This window comes from Hippoglossus stenolepis, chromosome 2, assembly GCF_022539355.2.
Source record: "Hippoglossus stenolepis isolate QCI-W04-F060 chromosome 2, HSTE1.2, whole genome shotgun sequence".
Lineage (NCBI taxonomy): Eukaryota > Metazoa > Chordata > Actinopteri > Pleuronectiformes > Pleuronectidae > Hippoglossus > Hippoglossus stenolepis.
In genome coordinates, this window is record NC_061484.1 from 28,549,744 (window position 1) to 28,575,147 (window position 25,404).

The window sequence follows — 25,404 nt, forward strand, 5'->3', positions numbered from 1 at the left end:
AGGTTAGCAGTCTCCTGAGCAGATGGTAACTTGGGCAGGGCATGAAAATGGACAGCCTTGGAAAATCGATCCACAATGGTAAGAACAACTGTGTTACCTTGTGAGGGAGGCATACCAGTGACAAAATCCAAGGTGATGTGTGACTAGGGACGGTTAGGAACCTGAAGTGGACACCTTTCAGCAGGTGACAAGCAACGAGAATAAAAGGCACATGGGTGAAGCTTGTGATCTGAACCAGAACGTTGGGATAGAACTGCTCCTACCCCAGTATCCGAGGCATCCACTTCCACTACAAACTGCAGAGAGGGATCTGGTTGAACTAGCACAGGAGCAGAGATGAAGAGATTCTTTAGCTTGCAATATGCTGCCTCTGCCTCCGGTGTCCAGGAAAACTGCACAGAGGAAGAAGTTAGTTTCCTGAGGGGAGCTGCCACTTGACTGAAACCCTTGATGAATCTGCGATACAAGTTTGCAAAACCAAGAAAACTCTGCAATTTCTTGCGAGTAGTGGGTGTGGACCAGTCAGATACCGCTTTGATCTTTTCTGGGTCCGTCTTCACCTGCCCACCCTCGATGATGTACCCCAGTGAACTCACAGAGCTGGTGTGAAACTCGCACTTCTCTGCTTTGACAAAAAACTTATTTTCTAGTAGTCTCTGGAGAACTAGCCGGACATGGGACACATGCTCACTGAGGTCTTTGGAGAAAATGAGGATGTCATCTAAATAAACAAAAACAAAACGGTTCAGGAATTCACGAAGGACATCAATCACCAGTCCCTGAAAAACAGCTGGAGCATTAGTCTACCCAAAAGGCATAACTAGATATTCAAAATGCTTTAGGGGTGTGTTAAAAGCCGTCTTCCATTCATCCCCATCCCGAATCCGCACAAGATGGTAGGCATTGCGGAGGTCCAGCTTTGAGAAGACAGAGGCTCCCTGAAGGGGTTCAAAAGCAGAGCTGATTAGTGGAAGGGGGTATTTGTTCTTGATAGTGATGTTATTCAGGTCACGGAAGTCAATGCAAGGCCGGAGAGTCTTATCCTTCTTCTCGACAAAGAACAAACCAGCACAGAGGGAAGAGGATTGGCTGATTATTCCAGCAGCTAACGACTCTTTAATATAATTTTCCATGGCCTCTCGTTCAGGGCGAGAGATTCAACATGATTTATAAAGTCCAGTCTCAAGAAAGTAAAGAAAGTGTTGGATTCACTGTCAGGCTGCAGAACTACTCTCACTGTTATTTGCATGAAATATATTTTAATAAGTTCACGCATCATTTCCAAAAAAAAGAACATTTCTTCATTTTAACAAGGGGATTTACTGGTGTTTGTCCGTTCATGCATGTTAATGATGTAAAGAGGAAGGAAGCCAAGGTCTTAACTGATCTATGATTTCTATCTGTCATCGTGACTGGCTGACAAACATCGTTTCTCAAGGGTGGAATCTAGCTGCTGATGTGGCTCCACCACAGAGACGTGTGAAGCAACGATGGGTTTGAGAGAAGCAGCGAGTTGCTTTGTCATCTTCCTTCTTTCTGTGTCAGGTACATCTACATTTACAGGAAAGCACTTTGTGTTATATCGTGTTTGTATGAAAAGTGTTTGAATAATTGTTCCAGTCTTTCTCATGGTTCCAGCTTCTTAATGTTTGGGGTTTTCCTGCATTTCTCTTAAATTACTTTGAGTAATTGTGAAGTTTGGATCATTGATTGGACAAAACAGTTATTGTGAAGATGTCACTTTAGTCTCTGCTCTGCGTAGAGGTGATGTTATTCTGAGTTTCTAGATATTGTTATGCCTCAGTGCCGGTGACACCCAGTGACCTCAGGCATCTTGTTTTCAGGTCGTCTCGTTGTCTGATTCTTGTGAACGCAATATCTCAAGATCCCTTTGAGGGAGTTTCTTCAAATTTGGAACAAATGTTCATCACTTAATGAACTAATCACATTTCAAAGCTCAAACGTCACAGTGACCTCATATGATTCTGGAAAAAGGAACACAGACTGAAAATGCTCTGGTTGGTGGAGGCATCCTACAGCAGGGTGGTAATTCTAGTTTGTGCTGTGGTTACAGTGGTGCAGGGTGCGGATGACTGGGGAGTGAGGTGCACTCCTACTCAGATCTGTGCTGTAAAAGGATCGAAGGTGCAAATACGCTGCTCCTACTGGCACCCATCCAGAATAGATGACCTTGATGTTGCAGTGGAGCAAACGTACTGGTTTACTAAAGGGCAGGATAGTGAACCTGTGGATCTGAGAGCAGCCTCTGAGTACACAGGGCGTGTGCAGTATCACTGTGGAAACAAGGCCTGCACTCTGACCATCACAGACCTGAGAGAGAGCGACTCGGATGTGTACCAGTTCAGGTTCATAACAAACCAACCGACTGGGAGTTTTACTGGTTCACCTGGAGTCTCCTTGTCTGTCACAGGTAACATTTCAGTTGGAAACAGTGAATCTATGGTTTGTTTATGTGGACAGCTCTGTCTAAAATGATGTGTGTGTTTCTTTACTTTCATAGGTGTCAGGTGATCAGCAAAAAGCAGCAGGTTGCTTGACGGAGGACTGTTCATGGTCACATGTGGAGTGTCAAACCAGTTGTCCTCAACTCCCAGTCCGTCCTCGATATCAGAAATTTTGAAAACACGATCTTGCAATGCTAAAGAAAATAAAAATAAAATCCTGGATCTGCACCAAAATCTTTCCAGTAATTGTTGCGTAATTGTGCAACCACACCAACCAGCCAACGGACTGGGGTGAAAACATAACCTCTGGGTGGACGTGATGTTAGCAAATCACAAATACAACCACATATGTAGAGCTGGAATTCAAAACATCATCGTCTTTACTGTAAAGCTAAATGTAGCATCTTTTCTGCATTGTTTATTTCCTGACATGGAAACAGCCATCTGTGAATTATTGTTAAATACAGCAGTAAAGATTATAGTTGTCATGGTGATAGTCAAAAGGTTTTTGTTTTTCAGGTGACCGTGGAAATTCATGCGACAGAGTGAATTACATCGACAGGAACATCTGTGCCTTTAAAGGCTCATCAGTGGACATCTCTTGCAGTTACAGCAGTCGCTATTATTCTATCACATCTAAGTTCTGGTTCGTTGCTGAGCAGCTGTATCGCCCTCAAGCTGTGGACTTACTCAAAGACCCAGAGTTCACACATCGTGTTCAGGTCCTTGAACCAGTACGAGGGCGCTCCACTCTGAGAATAATGAACCTGAGACTGAGCGATTCAGCCCAGTATCGCTTCACATTCAAATCACAGTGGTCTGAATGGAAGAGAAGTTTCCCTGGCACAACTCTGACTGTCACAGGTACTGAGGAACACTAAGTCACTGTGTTGTTCAGTGGTTCTCAACCTGGGGTCCCACAGCTGCTTCTATGTGTGTTTCCTGTTCACAGATGTTCAGGTGATCTGGTCTCCGATTGGTCCAACACTGACTTGTCACAGCAGCTGTCTTCTCTCTGGTCGTCCCTCCTTTGTCTGGTACAAGAATGGAACAGAAATTCACCGGAAAGCCTCCAACTTTCAGGATTCCTTCACCCTGAAAACAGCTATTCCTGTGCTTATGAGCTTCACCACTCGTCCCCTGTGTGTGAGTTGACTCCAAAATGTCCCTGTGGAAACTTGAAAGGTTGAGCCTGGTGATTTTCTATATTTTAATAATTGTAAAAAAAAATCAAAAATCCCATGAAAAGACCAAATCAAAGTTTGTTATTAAAGCACTTTTCATATCCAACAGAATATAGACTAAGAGCAATAAAGCAAATAAAAACGATTCTCTCCACCCATCCACACACAGAGAAAGACAAGATAACAGGAAGTGAGAAAAAGCTTTAATCACAGTGGCTCATCTTTCATTTTCACTTCCACTTTTCCCTTCAGATTTTGCATGTATGTGAACAGGACACATGCAAATCCCACTCAGTGATTCACAAGACAGAGGTGACGTGTTCAGTTTTGTGAAGTCTGTATTTAATACAAACAATAATTACTTGGTAAAACTACTAAACACTAAAGGGGGCCTTCCTGTGTCCAAAAGTAAATCAAACACTCTTCTAAAGATGCTGAGAACAAGGGACGGCTGCAAACTATTAAAAGACTATATTCTATAAAGCCACATTCTCATGTAAAGATCTGTTTATATCCTGCAGATGCTCCAAGAAGTTTTCCTTTAGTGCAGCTGAGTCAACCTGAGACATTCTGAAGGGCAGCTCGGTGTCTCTGACCTGCAGCAGTGATGCTAACCCACCCCTGCATACGCCTGGTACAAAAAGAACCAGACTTTGCTCAACAGAGCAGCTCAGCTGGTTTTCAGCTCCATCCCGTTGTCTGACTCTGGAGAATATTACTGCACAGCTGAGAATGCGCTGGGGAAGACGGCGTCTAAACGTGTCTTAATAAATGTGAAATGTGAGTAAATATTTAGAAATATTCAAAAGCCGAGAGGTTTTGCACATCTTCAAAATTCCAGATGCTGCAACACTCTTCAAATCCATTAAAATCCATGTAAATCCAGATGCTCCACAGTCCTCCTCTGTGTCAGTGAGTCCCTCTGGTGAGATCATGGAGGGCAGCTCGGTGACTCTGACCTGCAGCAGTGATGCTAACCCAGCAGCTAATTACACCTGGTACAAGGAGGACGAGGACTCACCAAAAGCATCAGGACAAATCTTCACCATCACTGATATCACAGCTGAACATGGTGGAAAGTATCAGTGTGAGGTCCAGAACACACAAGGACGTAGTAAGGCCACCTTACATCTGACTGTTGCAGCAGGTGAGTCATGTGAACCTTTAAAGGTTCTGGAGCTGTGTATTGACTTTAGCTCGAGTCAAACATCCTGCAACATTCCCTGTTCATCCATTGTGTGATTTCTCCAGGTGCATGGAAATCAGCAGTGACTGGAACAACCACAGCTCTTCTCCTGGTGGTCATACTCCTCGCTGTCTTCCTGTGGATCAGGTGACTGTCACACAGTGACGCTACTGAATAGAAACATACAGTTCGTAATAAGACCTCACCGGCAAGTCTGAATAGAGGCTGGATTTTCAAAATAAAAGCACCCACATGGTTAGAGGAGAGAAACTTATTGCATGTCACAAAAATACAAACTACCACAAACAGGAACCAAGTTCTGGTACACACACACACACACACACACACACACACACACACACACACACACACACACACACACACACACACACACACACACACACACACACACTCTCTCTCTCTCTCTCTCTCTCTCTCTCTCTCTCTCTCTCTCTCTGTTCTTTCTCTGGAGGAGTTTTCTAGTTCATCCAACTGTTTATTTCTTTCCTCTCATCTAGAAGAAACAAGTCCTTCACACAACAGCGTGAGTGCGGTGAGAGACCAGAAGACAGAGCGCAGGTAAATGAATAGTTTCATTTCAAAGCACTTGATCTCCACTCTTCAAGGCTGCCTCATTAACCGGTGGCGTTCTGCATCATTGTGATTTGATGAGAAGGGTCAGACCATGAATGTCTTGGGAGGTCATATTCCTTTACTCTAACAAAAAGCTTAAACTCCATAAGGAGAAAGTGACTGGATCTCTTATGCCTCTGTGCCGCGACAGCCGATGGCCGGAGGCGTTATGTTTACAGGTTGTCCGTCTGTCTGATGGCGACTGTGGAGGTCAAGGTCAAGGTGACTGTGACCTCCTGAACCATGTTTAGCCTCAACAGATTGAGAGAATCATTTCAAATTTGGCACAAATGTTCACTGACACTCATGAATGACCTGATTGGTCAAGGTCAAGGCCACAGTGGCCACACCAACATGTTTTGGGCCTTTTGAACATGATATCTCAAATCTGCCTTTAAGGAATTTCTTGAAACTTTGACTTAAAGATGAACAGATTGGATTTTGTCACGATGGTCTCATATGAGGCAAGAAATAAATGTATGAATATTGAAACTGCACTGGTTGGAGGAGGCGCACAGGTGTTACAGTGGTACAGTGTGAGAATGGCTGGGATGTGAGTTACACTTCTACTGAGATCTGTGCCGTCAGAGGAGCAACAGTGGACATTACCTGTACCTACACATACCCATCCACATTTAATAACCATGATACTACAGTTCAGGAAACTTTTCTGGTTCATTCAAGAGAGTAATGGGATTCACTGTTGATCTCATGACTGATCCGAGTATTCAGGTCGTGTGGAGTATCTCTGTGGAAAAACAAATGGAAGTGCACTCTGAGAATCTCTAACCTGAGAGAGAGCTTACCCGCTGTGTACAAGTTCAGGTTCACAACAAACCAACCTACTGGAGTTTAACTGGTTCAGCTGGAGTCACTCTGTCTGTCACAGGTAACATTTACATTCGAATATTCTATTCAATATTTATTTCCTACATCTTGTTTGGTTCACTTGAGTGTGTCTGTGTGCACTTTTATATGCATGTGTGTTGTCAGCTTGGACTAAAATGAATTCCTTATTCTCACACACAGATTTGTATGTGCAGGTGAGCAATATCAGTGAAGTCTGGACTTTATTACCATGCAGAGCTCAGGTGTCAGAGCAGCCACGCTCTCTGATCACTGAACCACGCCTGGTACAAGAATCAACAGAAGAAGATTGAAGGAGCATCTTATAGTTATTATTTCTATTCCTCTGGGTAGACAGAGTTTCAGCAGCAAAGGACACCGAGGATTTCGCTCCGTCAATGTGTGAGTTAAATCTACAGATTACCAACAGCACCATCTGCTGGAGTATTTGAGATAATGCATTGTACCACAACTTCATGTGTCTTTTAAATACTTTTTTCTACATGGGGTACATTGAACTTTGGGATTACTGTCAGTACTGACAAACTAGTGTAGTACTAGTACTATATTCAGCTTGTAAATAAAGATTGAAGACATGACAGCCTCAGAAGTAGCCAAAGCATTGTGATTGCTCCCTGGTGGCTGGTTGCAGTATAGAACATACATCCTGCTTCTCCATAAAGCAGGTGGATGGAACATGGACCAATATAAAAAGTCAAATACATTTTTCTCAAAGATGGTTTCTTGTCATTTTAGGTCGTTCTTTATCACACCTATTGTTCATGTTTCTCATGTTTGGTTTTACTAGTTATTTGATGAAGTTAAAATTAGATTAAACTTCATGATTGACAGCTGAAGCTGACTCAGGATTGGTCGAGCTCATGTATGGGCGGGACCTTGATACTGTGGCTCCATCTCCAGATCACTACTGTGCAGACTGTGGTTCCAAATGTGAAAGATGGCAGCGTTGGTATCCAGGATATTTTGGCTTCATTTCTGGAGAGTGGGAGGAGTGGAGACGTGTCGCCCATCTTTGGTCGACTCTACAAAAGATACAGATCATTTCTCTATTGGCCAGTTTGCTCCATTACAAGAGCAACTTCTACAAGGTCCCTCATGTTCTCACCTCCAACAGTGTGTTTCTCCTCACTCTGAAGTCTAAAGGGCACTTCCCCTGTGTTGTTTGTGAACTGAAAGTTTCCTCATCTTGCACGCCATCATCTTAAAAATGAAAACTCCGTCACTGGTGATTCACCAGAGAAAATACATGGAGTTAGTTTATAAATGTTTAAGTTTATCTTCTGATTCTCTGATGTGCTCTAAACAGAAGCCTTCGCATGGAGTCAGATTGGCTGGGATGTGAGTTACACTTACTGAGATCTGTGCCGTCAGAGGATCAACAGTGGACATTACCTGTACCCCACACATACCCATCCAAGTGGAATAACCGCAGCTAGCTACAGTTCAGAAAACTTTCTGGTTCATTCAAGAGAGTGTGGGGATTCACGTTGATCTAAGGACTGATCCGGGAAGATTCAGGTCGGTGAGTATTCTGTGAAAAACAACAAGTGCACTCTTGAGAATCTCTTAACCTGACAGAGAGCTTACTCAGCTGTACAAGTTCAGGTTCACAACAAACCAACCTACTGGGAGTTTAACTGGTTCAGCTGGAGTCACTTGTCTGTCACAGGTAACATTTTCATTAGACTCAGTTTGAAATGCTTAGTGTGTGCTGTTGAAATAAAATAACATAAGCTTGTTCACAGCCTCAGCTCCAGGTAACATGTGAGGAGATCAACAGCCAATCCATCTTACCTGGACAGAGCGACCTGTCACAGCAGGTGTCAGCTCCCGATCATCTTTCCTACGTTTGGTACAATAACAAGAAACTTGTTGGACGAAAAATATTCACCCTCCAACACGTTAATGCTGAAGACAGCTATCACTGTGTTATAGAAGGACATGACGCTTTCACTCTCCTACATTGGGTGAGTCATCGCTCCTCATGAAGCTACAATAATGTGTGGAAATAATTTAAATTTAAACTTTTAAACAAATAATACAGACAGTGTTTTGATTGTATTCTCATCCTGTGTGTTAATATAAACTATTCTTCAGATGCTCCAAAGGTTCCCACTGTGTCAGTGAGTCCTCTGGTGAGATCATGGAGGCAGCTCAGGTGACTCTGACCTGCAGCAGTGATGTTAACCCAGCAGCTAAATACACCTGGTACAAGAGAAGTGGAGAGCAGTTCACCTCTCAGTGAAGAGACACACTTGTCCTCAGCTCCATCCGGTCGCCAGACTCTGAGTATTACTGCACAGCTGAGAATGAGCTGGGAAGGAGTTGAGCAAACATCTCTATTACTGTGACACATGTGAGGAAACACAGGTTATGAAGTGAAGAGATATTGAATCTGTCCCATCTCTTTGTCCTTACATTTTAAATGTGCAGATATGGGTCGTTTGGACTTCTGCATCATAAACATTATTCACAGTCAGACCATCAGCAGCACAAAAGAGGAATCCACCCAGCGTCAGTTAAAACATCCATAAAGCTTTCACCATCCCCAGTAAACTTGAAAGATATTTCCTTCACTGTGCACATTCAATGTGACGAGCAAACAGCTCTCAGCAGACAGACAGTGGTGAAAACAAACCCTGCTCCTGTGCACCACGCCATACATACACACCTCCCAGCAGGGGAGCAGTGGCTCAGCAACATTTTAAGAGACACGCCCACAAACAGGCCACTTGAACAGGGTTTCACATGTTTTATTAGGTAGAAACTTCTGTCTAATTGTGGAAAAGGGTCAGAATATGTCACGTTTAAGTCCACGCGCAAACCGACTATGGTTTGGAAATTCGTGGACATTCAGGGAGTCTGGAAACAGTAGTGCAACAGGAAATCATTGAAAACCCTCACTTAACAACAAGAAGAATTTACCTGTGTCAGTTTAACAATTTGCTGTTGTAACTCAGTGCCTCCACTCACCCCGAGCACCTTTGACTTTAACACATCATATCATATATGTCCCCAAATGTTAAACACAATGTCTGTCATCTGTTATCATTCTGCTTTCACACATACAGACGCTTCCAAAGCCTCCTCTGTGTCAGTGAGTCCCTCTCTGGTGAGATCATGGAGGGTGCCTTGGTGACTTGACCTGCAGCAGTGATGCTAACCCAGCAGCTAATTACACCTGGTACAAGGAGAACCGAACTCTGCTTCAAGGACCAGAGGGCGTTTATCGCCTCTCCTCCATCAGCTCTGGGGACAGCGGGTCTACTCCTGCAAGTCTGAGAATCATACGGACGATCAACTCATCGCCTCTACACTTAGACGTCCAGTGTGAGTAGAAAACATCCACATATCCATGAAACCCAGCACTGTCTCGCAATCTTACAGAAAGTCTCTCTGGGTCCACTCCCTTACTCCGATTCACACCAAATCCTCTACTGAGTTCTTCCTGGACCAAGTATCATCCTACCTCTTCAAGTTTCATGCTAATCGACTCAGTAGTTTTTGTGTAATCTTGCTTAAATCAACAACCAACAAACAAAACAGACTGGGGGTGAAAATATTCGTTGTTGCATAGCAACACTATATGACGTCATTTTCTAAACTCATAGTGACGACATTCTTATCATATATGATCATAGATTATTTTTCAGTGTATATAAGCTTCAGGTCGCTCTCATAGTCCTATTAGAGGCAGGAATACAGCAGATAGGCAGTTTTATGATGCATGATGTAAATTCTCTAACTTCTTTGTGACATTACTTATAAGCTATCTATCCATTATATGATGTAAATAATGTCTTGATCAGTATATGATTTAGTCTCTTCTCTTGCTATTTGTGGAAATATCTTGGAAAATGTGTCTTTGGGTCAAACCTTGCTCATTCTGGGACTCTCTGACCTTGACCGATCAGCGAAAAGTTAATATTCACTATAAGAGTTCAGTAAGCTTGTTCATGTGTTGAGCAGTTTTGTACATTCACACACGGCTGAAAACAAAACCTCAGTACTAAGCTTCTGTCTGTGCTGGCGCTCAAGTTAATAATGATCATCTATATTTAAGAAGCACTTATCAAAACCAGAGATTGAAAAGTTTCTTCACTTTGGTTAATGAATATTTCTGAGTTGATTTCATGATCTTGCATGTTTACAATTGATCGCTCCAAAGCCTCCTCTGTGTCAGTGAGTCCCTCTGGTGAGACTTCATGAGGCAGCCGGTGACTCTGACCTGCAGCAGTGATGCTAACCCAGCAGCTAATTACACTTGGTCCAAGGATGGGACGAGGACTCACCAAAGCATCAGGACAAATTCCTTCACCATCACTAATATCACAGCTGAATGGTGGAAAGTATCAGTGTGAGGTCCAGAACACACAAGAATAGGAGGCCACTACATCTGACTGTTGGAGCAGGTGATTTTAGCACTCTGACTTACAGCCTACCCCCTCCTTTTCATTGCACCAGAACCTTTCACCATCACTGCCTAGGATTTCCAGATGTCACAGCTGTATATCAAGCCCATCATATTGCACATGAACACATTGACTGACCAACAGCATCACCTGGCAAACTGAGCCACTGTCAACCACACTGCTAATGTCTCCTGTCTGTTGTCTAGTGAAGTCAGTGATAATCATGAATATCACCAGGCTGGACTCTGGTGGTCGCGGTTGGTTCCAGTGCTGGTCTGACCGTGGACGAGGTAAACAATACAAATCCACTCAGTTCACCCTCTGCTTCTTTTTACTGTCTTTTCTCAAATGCTCTCAAACACTAGTTTCAGTGTTATGGAAGTTCATTCTGTCAAATGTTGTGTTTGTTGTTGTTTTCGATCCAGAAGAAGAAACTCTGAGCTTGAAGTCAGAAGCGAATGGAAGCTGTGGGAGATGATAGAGGTAGAGACAGTGAGGCCAAAAAGAAATGACTCATATCACTGTTTTTCATCTCACTATGTTAGAGAAAGTAGAGAAACATTTCTTGGATCAGCTACTTTGTCTGAATCTGCCCCAAAATGTGTATGTTCTTTCCATTGACCGTATATTAAAATGGACGTAGACTTGGCCTAGAAAGTGAAGTGAATGATCCACTTAGAGTCAAACAGACCATAAAGCACCGCAGGCATTGGGGCATGGATACCATGATTGGCTGTTGGTACTGGGGTGCAGGCCGCAGGTTTAGGTGGGCGGGCAGTGTCCTTGGGCCCCCATCCAGGCTCCACCCCCTTCCTCCAAATATGGTTACTGGTTTCAAAAACCAAGACATGGACAACACGTAAAAATGGAGGCCAAAATGGCAGTCACAAACCAATGGGTGACGCCACCATGCGTTGACACTTTCTTTTCTTGGCCCATGTCCCATCCTTCACCAAGCTTGTGGAAATTGGTTTAGCAGTTTTTGTGTAATCCTGCTGATGAACAAACAAACGAATGGACAGGGGGCGCAATCAACCAATAAACTATTTTTGAATGAACTGCATTATATGCAGGTTTCATGAATAAAGTCCAGTGAGGCTTAATATTTTCATCTCTCCCCATCAGTCACACAACTGTCCTTGAGTATGAGAACGCCACAAGCTGCAGCACACAGACAGAAGACACAGAGGAGCAGGAAGACCTGGTGTGAAGCTCTCAGGTCAGAGCCACTGTGACAAACATAACCCCAAGATGGACGACTTCAGAGCATATCCGTACAAGAGAAATGTAAAGAGAAACCATAGTGTGTAGTTATTAAATACAGGAATTCAACTAAGCAACAAAATATCTGAGTGCAAGCGCAGAGTTTGAGCACAAGCAGAGCGGGGGCTCCAAGCACCAGCAGGAGCTGTGTGAGTGCAAGCGAGGGTGTTGAGTAAAACACCACGAAATCTGGACGTGCAAGTCCAGCTCTCAAACTAAAGACCATGCTTTTTAATAAAAAGAGGTAAACCACCCACACATTTCCTTTCTACTCATGGTTTCTGTTTTCTTTTCTCCTCAGGTGCACTCATGATTATTGATGAAAGTATGAGAGGAAATAGGAAGTATCTCTTCTCCATCCCTGCTTGCAGCAGCAGCAGTTTGTACAGCATGACCTTTAGAGCAAGAGTATTGTTGTGTTGTTTTCTTTTCTTTTTCTTTTCTGATGGGTCCACTGGCTCAGTTTTCGCAGGCTATTTGTGAGCTTTAGTTCTGATGTTGGTTTAGGTTGAAGGAAGATTCTCAGGTCCTAAATGACCTTTGTGGTTGCGTGTTGGGTTTTTCCTTGTCCATTTTGTGGCCGGCCTGTTGTTGAAGTTGTTGTCTTTTCTGTAATAAATACTTACTTTGCTGTTAATTTCTGAACTATGTTGGACGCTCTTGGTGATGAGCCTTGAGGCTGGGGTAACACTCACGTGACTCATCTTGTGTCTTATACATGATATTAATGTGTTATTACATGATAATGAATTATTATGTACTTCCGTGATTTTATGATTCTTTCAAATAAATGTTTTTGGTCTTTGTTTTCACTCCTATTCATTGTTTTGTTTGTTTTTCAGCAGAATTACACCAGAAAACTAAAAACAGATTTCTTCCTCAAACTCACTAAATTTGGGCAGGAATCCTGATAAAGGGCGGAGCCAGGAGCCTGTTTGAATCACTTTTATAATTGTGAGACTGATGAAACAGTCAGATTATTTAGAGTAGTGAGCCTCAACCTTTTTTCAGGGATGTACCCTAAAAAAACTTCAGCGAGTACCTAACCAGCGCAGTTACTTTTTGGTTGAAAGAAAGATGTAATCCACAGTGCTGTGCCATTAGTGTCTGATTTAATAAACTTGTAACCAGACACTTTCAAATTTAAACTCCATCAATGTCCATAACATTGCTCATTTGTGTGGTCTTTCTTGGAACTATTTGAAATAAAAAGATATAAAAATAACAAGACTTATTAAAAGAAATAATTATCTCAATTATAACAAAGATTTGTGGACATAAAATAATTATCAACTTAAAGTGACCTCTTTTGGGATCATAATTATAACTTACCTTATAGATAAACACTTCTTCACAAAAATAAATCATTAACTTAATTTTTAAATAAAAGATTAGCTCAAAATACACACATAACTTAAAGATCTTTCTTTAAGGATCGAAAAGAATACTTGGATCTTAAATTTACAAACTGTCAACACTGAAAGATTACATTGTTGCATTGAACTGAGTGAGTGCTTTGCATTTACATTTTAGTGAGAAACTTGTGCTTGTGCTTCACTGAGGATCTTTGTCAAGCCTTGGTGGCAGGGAAGCAACTGCTGCATCAAGCTCTTCTCCAGGCACAGTCTGCTTTGCTTTGTTTTACCACAGTCATTGTGAGAGAAGGAGGCCTCACATAACATGGAGGCAAAGGGCAGTAGCTGCCCAAAGCTTTCTGTCCCAGGTGAGGGTGTTTCTGCTTCACACACAACCCAAAACTGTGGTGAGTGTGATGGCAACCCCATCTGAGTCTGTCAGATGACACTTCCAGGTTTTTCCTGAAGATAAGTGACAGGTAGCTTGTTTCCAGCTTGCTTGTGGAGGCTTTTTCGCATCGTGTCTTGAGATGACCTGAATTCAGAAAGTTTCCTCTTAAAACTTGTAGGCTCACCAACATGACTTTCATGTTTTGTCTGGAGATGCTGCTGAAGATGTGCTGGCTTCATGCCACTGTTAATCTCTCCCCACAGAAAACACAGTGCAAATCTAATCTATGTTAGTTGTTAATATTGTTGAAGTGTCTTTCTGTTATTTTATTGTGAAATATTTGCTCGCTTTAAAGGTCAGACATTTCCGTTTTTAAAGACATTTTTATTTTGAAAGTGTTCCAGTAGAGACGCGGACTTCCTGTTATGAATGTGTTTTTAGCGTCCGAAGAGGCACGAGCTCACGGTGTTTAGGAAGTTTCAAACAAACCTGGAAACATCAGTTAGTGTCTGACCATCTTCAAAGTGCTCCAAAGCCTTGGGTGGGTGGCAGCTCGGACCTAAATCCCACGAAACATATTGTTGTGGATACCGACGGGAAGTTTGCCGGCTCTGGTTTCGCCTTTCCCCATCCCTCGTGTTTTCAGCGGCATCGCTGCTGGCAGGTCAACCGCGACTCCATTGCTTGAGTTTTCATGCGGCAGTGGCGACAGGTGACGACAGGTGATGACAGACGACAGGTGATGCTATTAGGTGGCGTGTGAAATAGGTTGGGTCAAACCATCCTGGTATGGGGGAGACTTGGGTTTTTAGGATAATGAAATTGAATAGCCTGCTGAATATAAAATTCAGTTCATGAACTTACACTTATATTTTATTGAATATTTATTAAATAACAATTTTTAAAGGATTTTTGAATGGATGCTAATTTTAAATGTATTTTAAAAAAATCTCACGTACCCCCTGGAGTGCCTTCACGTACCCCCATTTGAGAACCACTGCTTTAGAGGACTGGTTTCTATGAGTGATTGAACTCTGCTGCAGCTCGATTGAATTGAGGCAGATTGAATTGATGGAGGCTGGCATGTGCACACATAGACACCAAAGGGGGCTTGAGCCACTGCCCTTTTCCTTCCTCGAGAGAAAGTGCCCTTTAAATACATGAATATTATATTCCTGTTTGCGCACAGCTTCCCTGTCAAACAATTGAAAATATATTGAAATATATTAATATTCAATATTTTATTTTAATAACCAAATTTATTGAATGCCGAAAGGCACACCATTTTATGGTATCACGTTTAATGCATTATTGCACAACATAATGGATATTTGAATATCACATATTCAATGTTAACTGGTCAAGCTGTGAAATTTCCTGTAACTGTTAAGTGCTTTTGAATGAAGACATACGCGCTACAATCGCCCTCTATGGAACAGAGTTTTCCGTACCTGGCTGTTACCAAGCATTTCAGCCTGCTGGATAAGAGAACCTGGAGAAATAGAGCCACAGCGCAAGCTTCCAGCCCTGTGAAGTTATAGAACCCCTAACTGTCACTGCCCTGCATATCAGTTAGTGTGATTAAAAGTTTGGTGAACTGTTTAAATTTTACCATAAGTTTTGTTAGGCTAGTGTACGATCAAAACTACACTACAAGGTGCCTGGCCAGTGCAACACCAGTGCCAACCACACTGCTTGTTGATTTATAAACTTGTAAATCTAATCCTTCACCTCAGACCCAACAATGGAGGAACCCCGTAGAACAGTTTGTTTCTTCCCTAGCACAGAGCCTGACCCTGGCTATCCTGAATTATCAGCAAGTTGAACTTCAGTGAGTGTAATAAAGAAATAGACCACTACTTAACGACAGGTGTGATGCACAAACAGCATCAAAGGGTCCATTGTTGGAGATGCATGATTCTAAATTTCCACAGGCAAATCAACCTGTCAGAGCAAAAGCAGCCGTGGAACAGGAAGTAAATGCCATGAGAGCTTGTAAATGCTCTTTCTCCTCCAGGAGGTTCAAACTGCTAGTAAGAAAAGTCTGCACTATTTAGAAGACCTGCACTAGCAGAGTCAGACTTCATTCACACAAGGAGGAACTGTTAAAACTTAGATTAGAAGGCCCGGCTCACATCAGTTTTTCAGCCAATGTGATTCTGGTTATTCCGATTCACACTCCTCCCATAGTGTACGGTTAACTCCTCACTCCCAAGATGGGACAGAATCCCATCCGACCCGAAGTCTTTGGGAAGTAAGTCACCTGATTCTCTCCACTGACAGGAAGAGGAAACAGCTTCCCAACTTCCCATCTCTCTGACTCTGGACACTGATGACATGTAGTTTATCCTCCAGAACACACAGCCTCATATACTCTCATCCACTGATGCATGACACATTTTTCCGTGCACAACTCTCCAGAGGGAGTTCAACATTCAAGAATGTTTTAGCACCTCCCTCTCAACCAGAGAGACCTGCAGCAGTGATGCACGGGCCCGGGACCTCACAGTGTCCTCGCTGATTTGCTTGAGTTTCTAGCTGCCAAAGATATTGAACAATTTGATCCACAACTGTGATAATAATATTGATAATTACTTCATGGAACTAGATCTGCCGAGGTGATGTGCCACATGCAACAGAAAGAGAAGGACTTGTGGTTAAAACCAGCTCTAATAGCTGTTCACAAGTTAATTCAGTCACTTCCTTCCAGTGTCACAAGTAACTACACAGAGCTCCGTCAAGCACTAGTCGAATTTCTTCTACCGCTGACGAGATCACATCCATTGTTACAGCATCCAAATTAAACATTCACGCCGAGAAAATCCCAGGATTATTTCAGATGTTTGATGGCTGCTTATTTCAGGGAAAGAACGCATCGGGCCTAGAAGAACATCCGACCTTCAAGTCCATGTTCTTACGCACTTACATCCATGTATACGCACACATGTTGTACTGATGACACAGCAAAACCCCTTCAATGCAGCAGATCAGGAAGATGTACAGGTGGCTTGGGAAACTGTTGTCACTTAAGGCCAAGGTAGGTGCACTGAGCTCCGTCAAAAACAAAACAGCACGGTGCCAAATTCATCCGCCGCCTCAAAACTTCACCCTCACAACAAAACGAAGGGGGTGACAACAGGCAGCGTAGGACACAGAGCGCATCCACCATGTCCACTCCACTTCCCCAGAGATAGGCCCCACAGAAGGTAGGAAGCCATACTCTGACACTTTCTGGCCTGGGACAAATTACCACTGCTCAGAAGATGACGACAGCGCCTCTGAGTACAGTTCAAAAACATGGTTATGACCGAGCACCCAGTGACAGCGCCTCTGAAGTCCTCCTGGACCTGGCTCAGAGCTACATGCCCTGAGCCACGACACAGGCTACCCAGAGCCGCTTCCTCACGGCCAGAACCAACACAGTTCACCTACTGACAGTCAGTATTAAGTTTGCAAAGTTAATAGGAAAACTGTTTTGTTAGCAACAGCAGCAAACCCAAAACCTAAATTCTGATTAAACTTATATACCACTGCCAACTTTGTAAATATGTTTGGGATTTAATTAATGCCCATCTATACACATGTAGTCCATGCCAAATACATGTTAGACATTACATATTATTACAGAAACAATGGTACAGTCATTTGATTTGAGACTTTGAAAATTATGACAACCTTCCGCAGAAAAGCTGCTGAACAATAATTTCATAATCACACCATCGCCATTTAGAAATGAAAAAAATATATATATATACAGGATATGTTAGGAGCTGAATGTGAAGAAGATACTAACTGTATTTCTATTTATAAAAGTCTGTACAATGTAGAATAAACACAGTCTCCTGTGGGTAGGTGAAGATGATGATTTTTTTATGTATCACTCTTCTCCCACATTTTTGATCTCATGTGATCCATGACTTTCTCCTCCTGTTCACCACCCCCCACTTCCAGCCCCTTCTTCTCTCCCCTTTCTTTCCTCCTCTGTTTTCCAGGAGCTGTCGCTCTCTGTGGTTGGGAACATAGTAGAAGTTACAGAAAGACTCCTGGGATCTCTTCAAAACGTAAAATCAATATGTCTGCATGTGTGTGTGATCCAGGTTGTACTTATGTTGTGGGGACATAGCACAGTCCCACAACATATTGTAAGGTGACGTTTTTAAGGTTAGGTTTAGATTAAGGTTAGGCAAGCAGTAACTATTATGGTTAGAGTAATAATTAAATGGACAAAGGTATTGGGTCAACTACACCTGCACAGGAGCTTTTGGTACATCCCATTTTAAATCCATATTACTAAACTAGTCCCCTTGCAGCTGTGGCATACCTAATTTTCTAGGACGAAGCTTTCTACATAAGTTTGAGTGTGTCTAAGCTCCTTTTCCCCCCAGAGGAGCATTTGTGAGGTAAGACACTGATGTTGGACGAGAGGGTCACACCTCCGCTTCTAGTTCATCCCAAAGGGGTCCGATGGGGTTGTGTGGGTCAGTCCAGTTCTGCCTCACCAGGACTTTATGGACCTTGCTTTGTGCACTGGGGCAGAGTCATGCTGGACAGAAGAGGGGCCTTCCTCAAACTAGTTCCATAGAATTACCAAAATGTCTTGGTTAGCTGAAGCATTAAGATTTTCCTCAATGAACTAACCGATGGCAATAGGGACTGAGGAAGTCGATGACAAGAGGTGTGTCCCAATACTTTTGTCCATAAAGTAAAGTCAATGTAATGTCTCAACAGAAGCCTGCTGATCGCTTCGACTGTAACTAAAGATGGACGACAGGACAGCTTCTAAAAGTGGAGCCAAATCGCTCTCCATTGCCCCCTGGTGGCTGGCGGAGTATAGGTCATATATACCTTTGCCTCAATCCCCTGATCACTGAACTGTGCAGATTAGACTCAAAGCATGACAGCTACTGTGTCTGGGAATATTATAGTTGATTTCTGAACAAGTGGAGAAGGCAGACGGGATGACCATCTTTATTTACTACAGTCTGTGTCTTACTTGTGCACTCAAATGAGTCCCGCACTTATTTATAATGATGTGTACAAATAAATCAGAGCAGGTTCCAATAAAGCAGCATTTTAAACACACCTGCATTGTTAAGAGGAGGCATCACAGGTAGGTAAAACTTACTGATAATAACTAGAAAGAAGATGGTTTTACAGTGTTATGAGAAACAGTGGTACCACCACATTAAAAATTAAAGTTATAAAAGTGTATTCAATGAAGACAGTAGATAGTAGTAGTTGTTGCAGCAGCAGTAGAATTGCAGTAGTTAGAACAGAAGTTCTTTGTAGGTAAGAGGTAGTTTTGCTTTGTTTTAATAGTTAAAGTACTTGTAGTAGAAGCAAAAGTAAGTAAGTTTATCACTGCCAGCAGGTAAAAGAGTTGGTCAGCGTTGTCTGTACCACACTTCTCTGCCGAGGTTTGAGGTTTTGTGTTTCCACGGTTACAGGTTTGTGAGATAGAGAGCATCAGAGTTCTTCACCAACTTTCTGTGCCTTCGCCAACTTCAAGAACGCCAACATGGCTGCCAGAGCCCTGGAGAAGCTGCAGGTGAGTCATGGACCGCTCGGTTTCAGGAGAACAGAGTTTATTCATGTAACAAAAACAACCACAGCTGACCAAAGAAAGAAATGTGTAAAATATGAATATTACAAAATTCTAATATATATAAAACAGGGAATATGAAAAAGTAATAAGGACATCATAGATATTTGAGAATGACAATATTGCACAGTAACAGATAAAATCCAGGTCTCAAACTCGACTTAAATGAAAGTCAGTGAGAAAGATTGGGTGTTTAACATTGAGTAAAACATTTCTAGGGTCTGAGCGGTTCTGAAATGAAGAGGTAAGCTGTCCCAGAGATTAGTCTGAGCTCCTTCACATTACTCTTGAATGTCACTGTCCCGCCATCGCCCCATTCTTGTGCCTTTATAGACATTATGTAACGTCCATGTGTCCTCCTGGCCAGGTGGAGCTGGGGAGCACCAAGCTGGTGATGCGGCACCGTGACCGCTGGGATCCAGCGGATTCCTGCCTCCACACAAAGGGACCAACACCAGCCTGGGCTTCAGTGCTGCAGGAACACAGCACAGCTCAGCTCCACAGGGTTCTGAGGAAATCACTCACCATGCACGTTTTCACAGAAGTCACAAGAGGGAATTGAACATGAACCACTTATACAAATGTGTTCAAATACAATAAAATAACCTCCTCTGGGTTCTGACCGTGCAGGTCCAGACAGAGGGCGCCTGTAAATGGACACGAAAAGCTTCTATTATGACCAGGTTGTTTTATGTGGTGACAAGCAGCGCTTCAGACATACCAGACCAGCAAGGGCAAAGCAAGAAACCATGGTACTCAACTATTTCCTCCTCTCTCCCAACCCCCCGCACCCAGACACGCAAGTACAGGGGATTTTACAAAGAATGAGGGGAACAGGACCCGTCAAATAGAACCAGAGGATGTCTGCCCGCGACGATACCGACAGCTGAATGTGTGAGAGAAAAGAAAGAGACGGGTTCTGCACAGGGTCCAGAACCCAACCTTGTAAATACTTTGAATATAAGAAGGTCTAAAAAGATTTAGATTTGTTTGAAACGTCACTGAGAGTCACCCTGATGAACTCCTGGTTCCTGCTGTGGGACATGTCACCGCCAGATTTACTGGGACCAGTGTCTTCTGGTTGAACCTGTTGGAAACAACCAAAGACTTCAGACAAACCGTTGTCTCTGAACACCACTGTTGCTTTGCTGTAAATGAAGTTATTTTAAGTATTTGCACAAAACAATAAATGAATAAACACTGATGTTTTCGTTGTCTACCACGTTAACTTAATCTAAACTGCACTGCACATGCCTTTTAAAAACGTTTCTGTGTTCACTTTGTTTGCTTTTAGTTTTAAGATGGCTGTTGTTATTCAGGTTGTAAGGGCCACAAACCTGTATGTGAAGAGAAAAGAGGCCGTGGAAGGTCAGAGCAAATTTTATTTCTGTTTCTACAACTTCATCAACCACGAAGAAAACACAAGGCTCTTTTTAGTCATGACCAATATCCTTGTTACTAACTCAGCTCTGGAGCCAGAGACACTTGCACCATCAGTCTTATCTCTGTGTCCAAACATTAGTGACTCTGCTGTTTGTCCGTCTTCTTTCTTCTGACACTATCAGATAATCACAGATGAAAGAAGTTTGATGTTTGAGAAGCTCGAACTGAAGCACTGAACCTTCATCTGACACTCATTATAAACTCTGTTCATAACATTAAACCTCACTAACTCGAAGCCTGCAGAGAGCTGGAGGAGTGTGCACACGGCCTCACCTGTCAGCTACAGTTTGTCTCTTTAACAATTTGGGGGAAAGATTAAACATGAAAGATTTATTTCCATTTTGTCTGACTTCTTTAAGCCACAATACACCCGGGACCACGAAGTTGATCTAACTTGAAAAGCGGGCAACAAATTCTACTTCATATTTACTTATTAAATTAATTAAAAACTGTATTTACTTAATTTTTCAGATTTTCCAACTTAAAAACGGCAAGTGAAGTTAACTCTCAAAGTAAAAACTAGCTAGTCTGATTTAACTGAATAGTTGTGTTTTACTCAGTTACAACCATATAATCAAGTTTTTTAAACAAAAACGATCTCTCCACTGTCTCTGCTTGTGCTTAATGTAGTATCAGACTAATCAGGAACAATCAGTTCCAGAGCTGAGGTGGAGTTCATGTGGAATTTCACAGTCGGGAACTAATTCTTCTGATTATTCCACTCCACGCACCCACAACCAGAGCACAGTGGGGAGGCTCTCAACATCTAACCCAAACAGTCGTGATGGTTCCTGTGTCGCCTAATACTGCTCACGTGCACCTGTGCAGAGCTCATGAAGTCCAGTCTACACAAGTGAATGTTTTACACGTGTATCAGACAAAACAAGTTTGACTACATGAGTTGAATCCTCGTGAGAAATGAGTAAAGAACACTAAAGTAATGCTTGTATAATTATGACCTTTTACAATGTAGTGTTACACCAGTTCATATGGACTGGAGGTGTAACAAACAGGAAACCGACTTCAACATGAGGTTAAAAGAAAGAATAATTCAACATGTTTTTTAAGTCCAGTCTCAAGAAAGTAAAGAAAGTGTGTTAGGATTCACTGTCAGGCTGCAGAACTACCACTGTTATTTGCATGAAATATATTTGAATAAGTTCACGCATCATTTCCAAAATAAAAGAAAATGTCTTACTTTTAACGAGGGGATTTACTGGTGCTTGTCCGCTCGCGGCATGTTAATACAAAAGAGGAAGGTGCCAAGGTCAACTGATTCGGCGATTTCTATCTGTCATCGCGGACTGGCTGACAAACATCGCTTTCAAGGGTGGAATTAGCTGCTGATGTGGCTCCACCACAGAGACGCAGGAAGCAACGCGGTTTGGAGAGAAGCAGCGAGTTGTTTTTGTCATCTTCCTTCTTTCTGTGTCAGGCACATCTACATTTACAGGAAAGCACTTTGTTATATCGTGTTTGTATGAAAAGTGCTTAAATAATTGTCTAGCCTTTTCTCGTGGTTCCAGCTTAATGTTTGAGGTTTTCTGCATTTCTCTTAAATTACTTGAGTAATTGTGAAGTTTGGATCATTGATTGGACAAACATTTATTGTGAAGATGTCACTTTAGTCTCTGCTCATGAGAGGTGATGTTATTCTGAGTTTCTCAGATATTGTTGCTGCTCCCCTCATGCTCGGTGACACCCAGTGACCTCAGGCATCTTGTTTTCAGGTCGTCTCGTCTGATTCTTTGAACACAATATCTCAAGATTCCTTTGAGGGAGTTTCAAATTGGTACAAATGTCCATCACTTGGTTAGGGGTTGACTCTCTCTCTCTCTCTCAAACAGTCTTTTCAAACCAGCAGTCAAGCACTAGCACACATTCAAAATTTCTGAGGAGTTTTCTAGTTCATGTTTATTTCTTTCCTCTCATCTAGAAGAACAGTCTCACACAACAACGTGAGTGCGGGAGAGACCAGAAGATTAGAGCGCAGGTAAATGAATAGTTTCATTTAAAAGCACTTGATCTCCACTCTTCAAGGCTGCCTCATTAACCGGTGGCGTTTCTGTGCATCATTGTGATTTGATGAGAAGGGTCAGACCATGAATGTCTTGGGAGGTCATATTCCTTTACTCTAACAAAATGAGTTAACTCACAGGAGAAACTCTGATCGATCTTATGCCTCTGTGCCAAGACGCGATGGCCGAGGCGTGATGAAGCACAGGTTGTCCGCCTGTCCAAGGGCGACTGTGGAGGTCAAAAGGTCAAGGGGACTGTGACCTCCCTAAACCATTTTTAGCTCATGAACAGATTTGAGAGAATCATTTCAAATTTGGCACAAATGTTCACTGACACTCATGAATGACCTGATTATCAAAGGTCAAGGCCACACCAACATGCTGGCCTTTGAACATGATATCTCAAATTCAGTTTTATGAATTTCTTGAAACTTTGACTCTAAAGATGAACAGATTGATTTTTGTCACGATGGTCTCATATGAGGCAGGAAATAAATGTATGAATATTGAAACTGCACTGGTTGGAGGAGGCGCACAACCGAAGGTACCCTAGTTAGGGAGCAAATGTAGAGTGAATGTTTCGTGGTGGTGACACCGGTTCATCTGTTAAGAAGATGGAGCTGGTGACCAGCAGGAAAACAGAAAGCCCTGATCACTGCTGCCATCCCAGTTTGATTCAGCAGAGTAGGATTAGGCCCACAACAAAGAGAGAAACTCTCAGAACCCAACAAAGCAAAGAGTAAGACACAGATTCCAGCCTCGATCCCAGCTAGTATTTTACTGTACGACCAGATTTCTCAGCTGCGACACACACAACCAGCAGAGTCGCAAGACCATGACGTCCACTACGCCTGTGCCGCCTGCCACCCAGAACCGGCAGATGCCATCTACTCCAACATACTGAGTCTAACCCTCAGAGAGAAATCGAGGAAGACAAGGAGGAGGCTGAATACGCTGTTCGATTTGACAGTGCAACAGGGTGAGCAGCTCCACACGTGAACATTTTCATCACTAACCTTACTGAGGTTAAAAACTGTGGGTGTGAGTGGTTTATTCTGCCCTTCACAGAACGAGATCGTGAAGAAGAGGGGACGCATTCATCTGCAGTGTACAGCACAGTCACCAAACACTGAAGAAACACAACATCATGAATCTGTTGTTTATATGTGGATTTTACAGCATCAATGGAACCAGAAGAAATAAAACATATAGACATGTGCAGTGTTTGTAAAGCTTGTTTTCTCTCTTGATGGTTATTAACCATTTATACCTCTTCACTTCTCACTTTGGAGCCACGAAAGGTAAAAGTAAGAAAGTTGTTCTTCTTCTCCCATAATTGAAAATATTTCCCAGACTCAACCAGGTGTAGAGTTAGCTCTCAGGTTAGGCTAATCGCTAACCGCAATGTATGTTAATGTCAAAATGTTACAAATAACAATAATATTCACTTCTAAATATTACAAATTGTAATTAGTTGTAACTAATATTAGAACAGCTAAAAGATTTTATATCAATCAATGGAAGTGACCAATATTCATTTTCTGGAGTGGGGGTTTTAACAACAATATTTTGATAATGTAAGTACACAGTCAACAAATATATAGGTCTTGTAGTATTTATAAATCTAATGAAGAATTGTTACATAATAATAGCTTAAAGGACTATTGAGGTCGCCAGCTGAGAATCATGAAGCAATGGACATAAAAACTAGGTCAACAAGTTATTACTAATAATGTTTCTGGATCTATTAGCACATCAGCACATTTTGAAGATTTAACAGGAGATTGTTGCAGAAGTGACACCCGCCTCATCCAGGAACACAAAAAGTTTAAGGTTATATATTCATCGCTTCATGGTGACATGTCAAACTTTTGATAAGCCACCAGAAACAGGAATTTGTTTTAACTCAAATTTACAAAGTCTAATCTTCACTAAACGTCACGTTTGATACTGAATATAAAGATGGACAACATGACAGCTACCCCCAAAGTGGAAGCCAAATGATATCTGTCACCCCCTGGTGGCTGGCTGCAGTATTGTCATAAACCTGCCTCTTCCATGTCAGTGATGGACATGGACCAACAAACATGTCTGCTCACAAATCAAATACATTTTTTCAAAGATGGTGCCTGTCATTCTTGGTAGTTCTTCTCACACTGGTGCATCTTCAAGTGTCTATTTTTAAATCATTCATATCTAGTTGTTACAGTCATTGTGCCCCTACTGGAGTCACTGAAGTAACCTCAGTTAATTACCCTTCGGTTTACAAGGAATGTTCATGGCGTGTTCTACTTTTGGATATACAGCAGCATAGTGTGCAGGGTGTGTTCTCCAGCTAACATAGTGTACACAGGAAGCATGTACACCGCTGCACACTCCACGCTCGGAATTAGTACTTTCTGACCGTGCAGTGTCGGACGGCTGAGAAAGTAAACCGCTGCGCCCACTTGCTGATCGAGGGGGCAGGGCCTGTTCAACGCTGCTTACAGCTTCAGTTGAGGAAGATTCAGGTTTGGTGGAACAGCCACTAAAGTCGCGCCAATACCTGTTAAATGAAGAAATTAACAGTTTGTACAAAACACAAG

At 42.4% G+C, this 25,404-nt stretch overlaps 1 protein-coding gene and 1 long non-coding RNA gene across 2 annotated transcripts in view; both read left to right on the forward strand.

The window, feature by feature from the left end:
* Positions 1–25,404, forward strand: part of LOC118099583 (B-cell receptor CD22-like) — a 160,185-nt gene that overhangs the window by 71,023 nt on the left and 63,758 nt on the right. The window lies entirely within an intron of this gene.
* LOC124852630 overlaps positions 4,744–25,404 on the forward strand; it is a 25,632-nt gene continuing 4,971 nt past the window's right edge. Inside the window, exons 1-3 of the long non-coding RNA XR_007033028.1 lie at positions 4,744–4,796; positions 4,901–4,982; positions 5,354–5,414. This is a non-coding gene — a long non-coding RNA (uncharacterized LOC124852630). The remainder of the gene's footprint in view (positions 4,797–4,900; positions 4,983–5,353; positions 5,415–25,404) is intronic.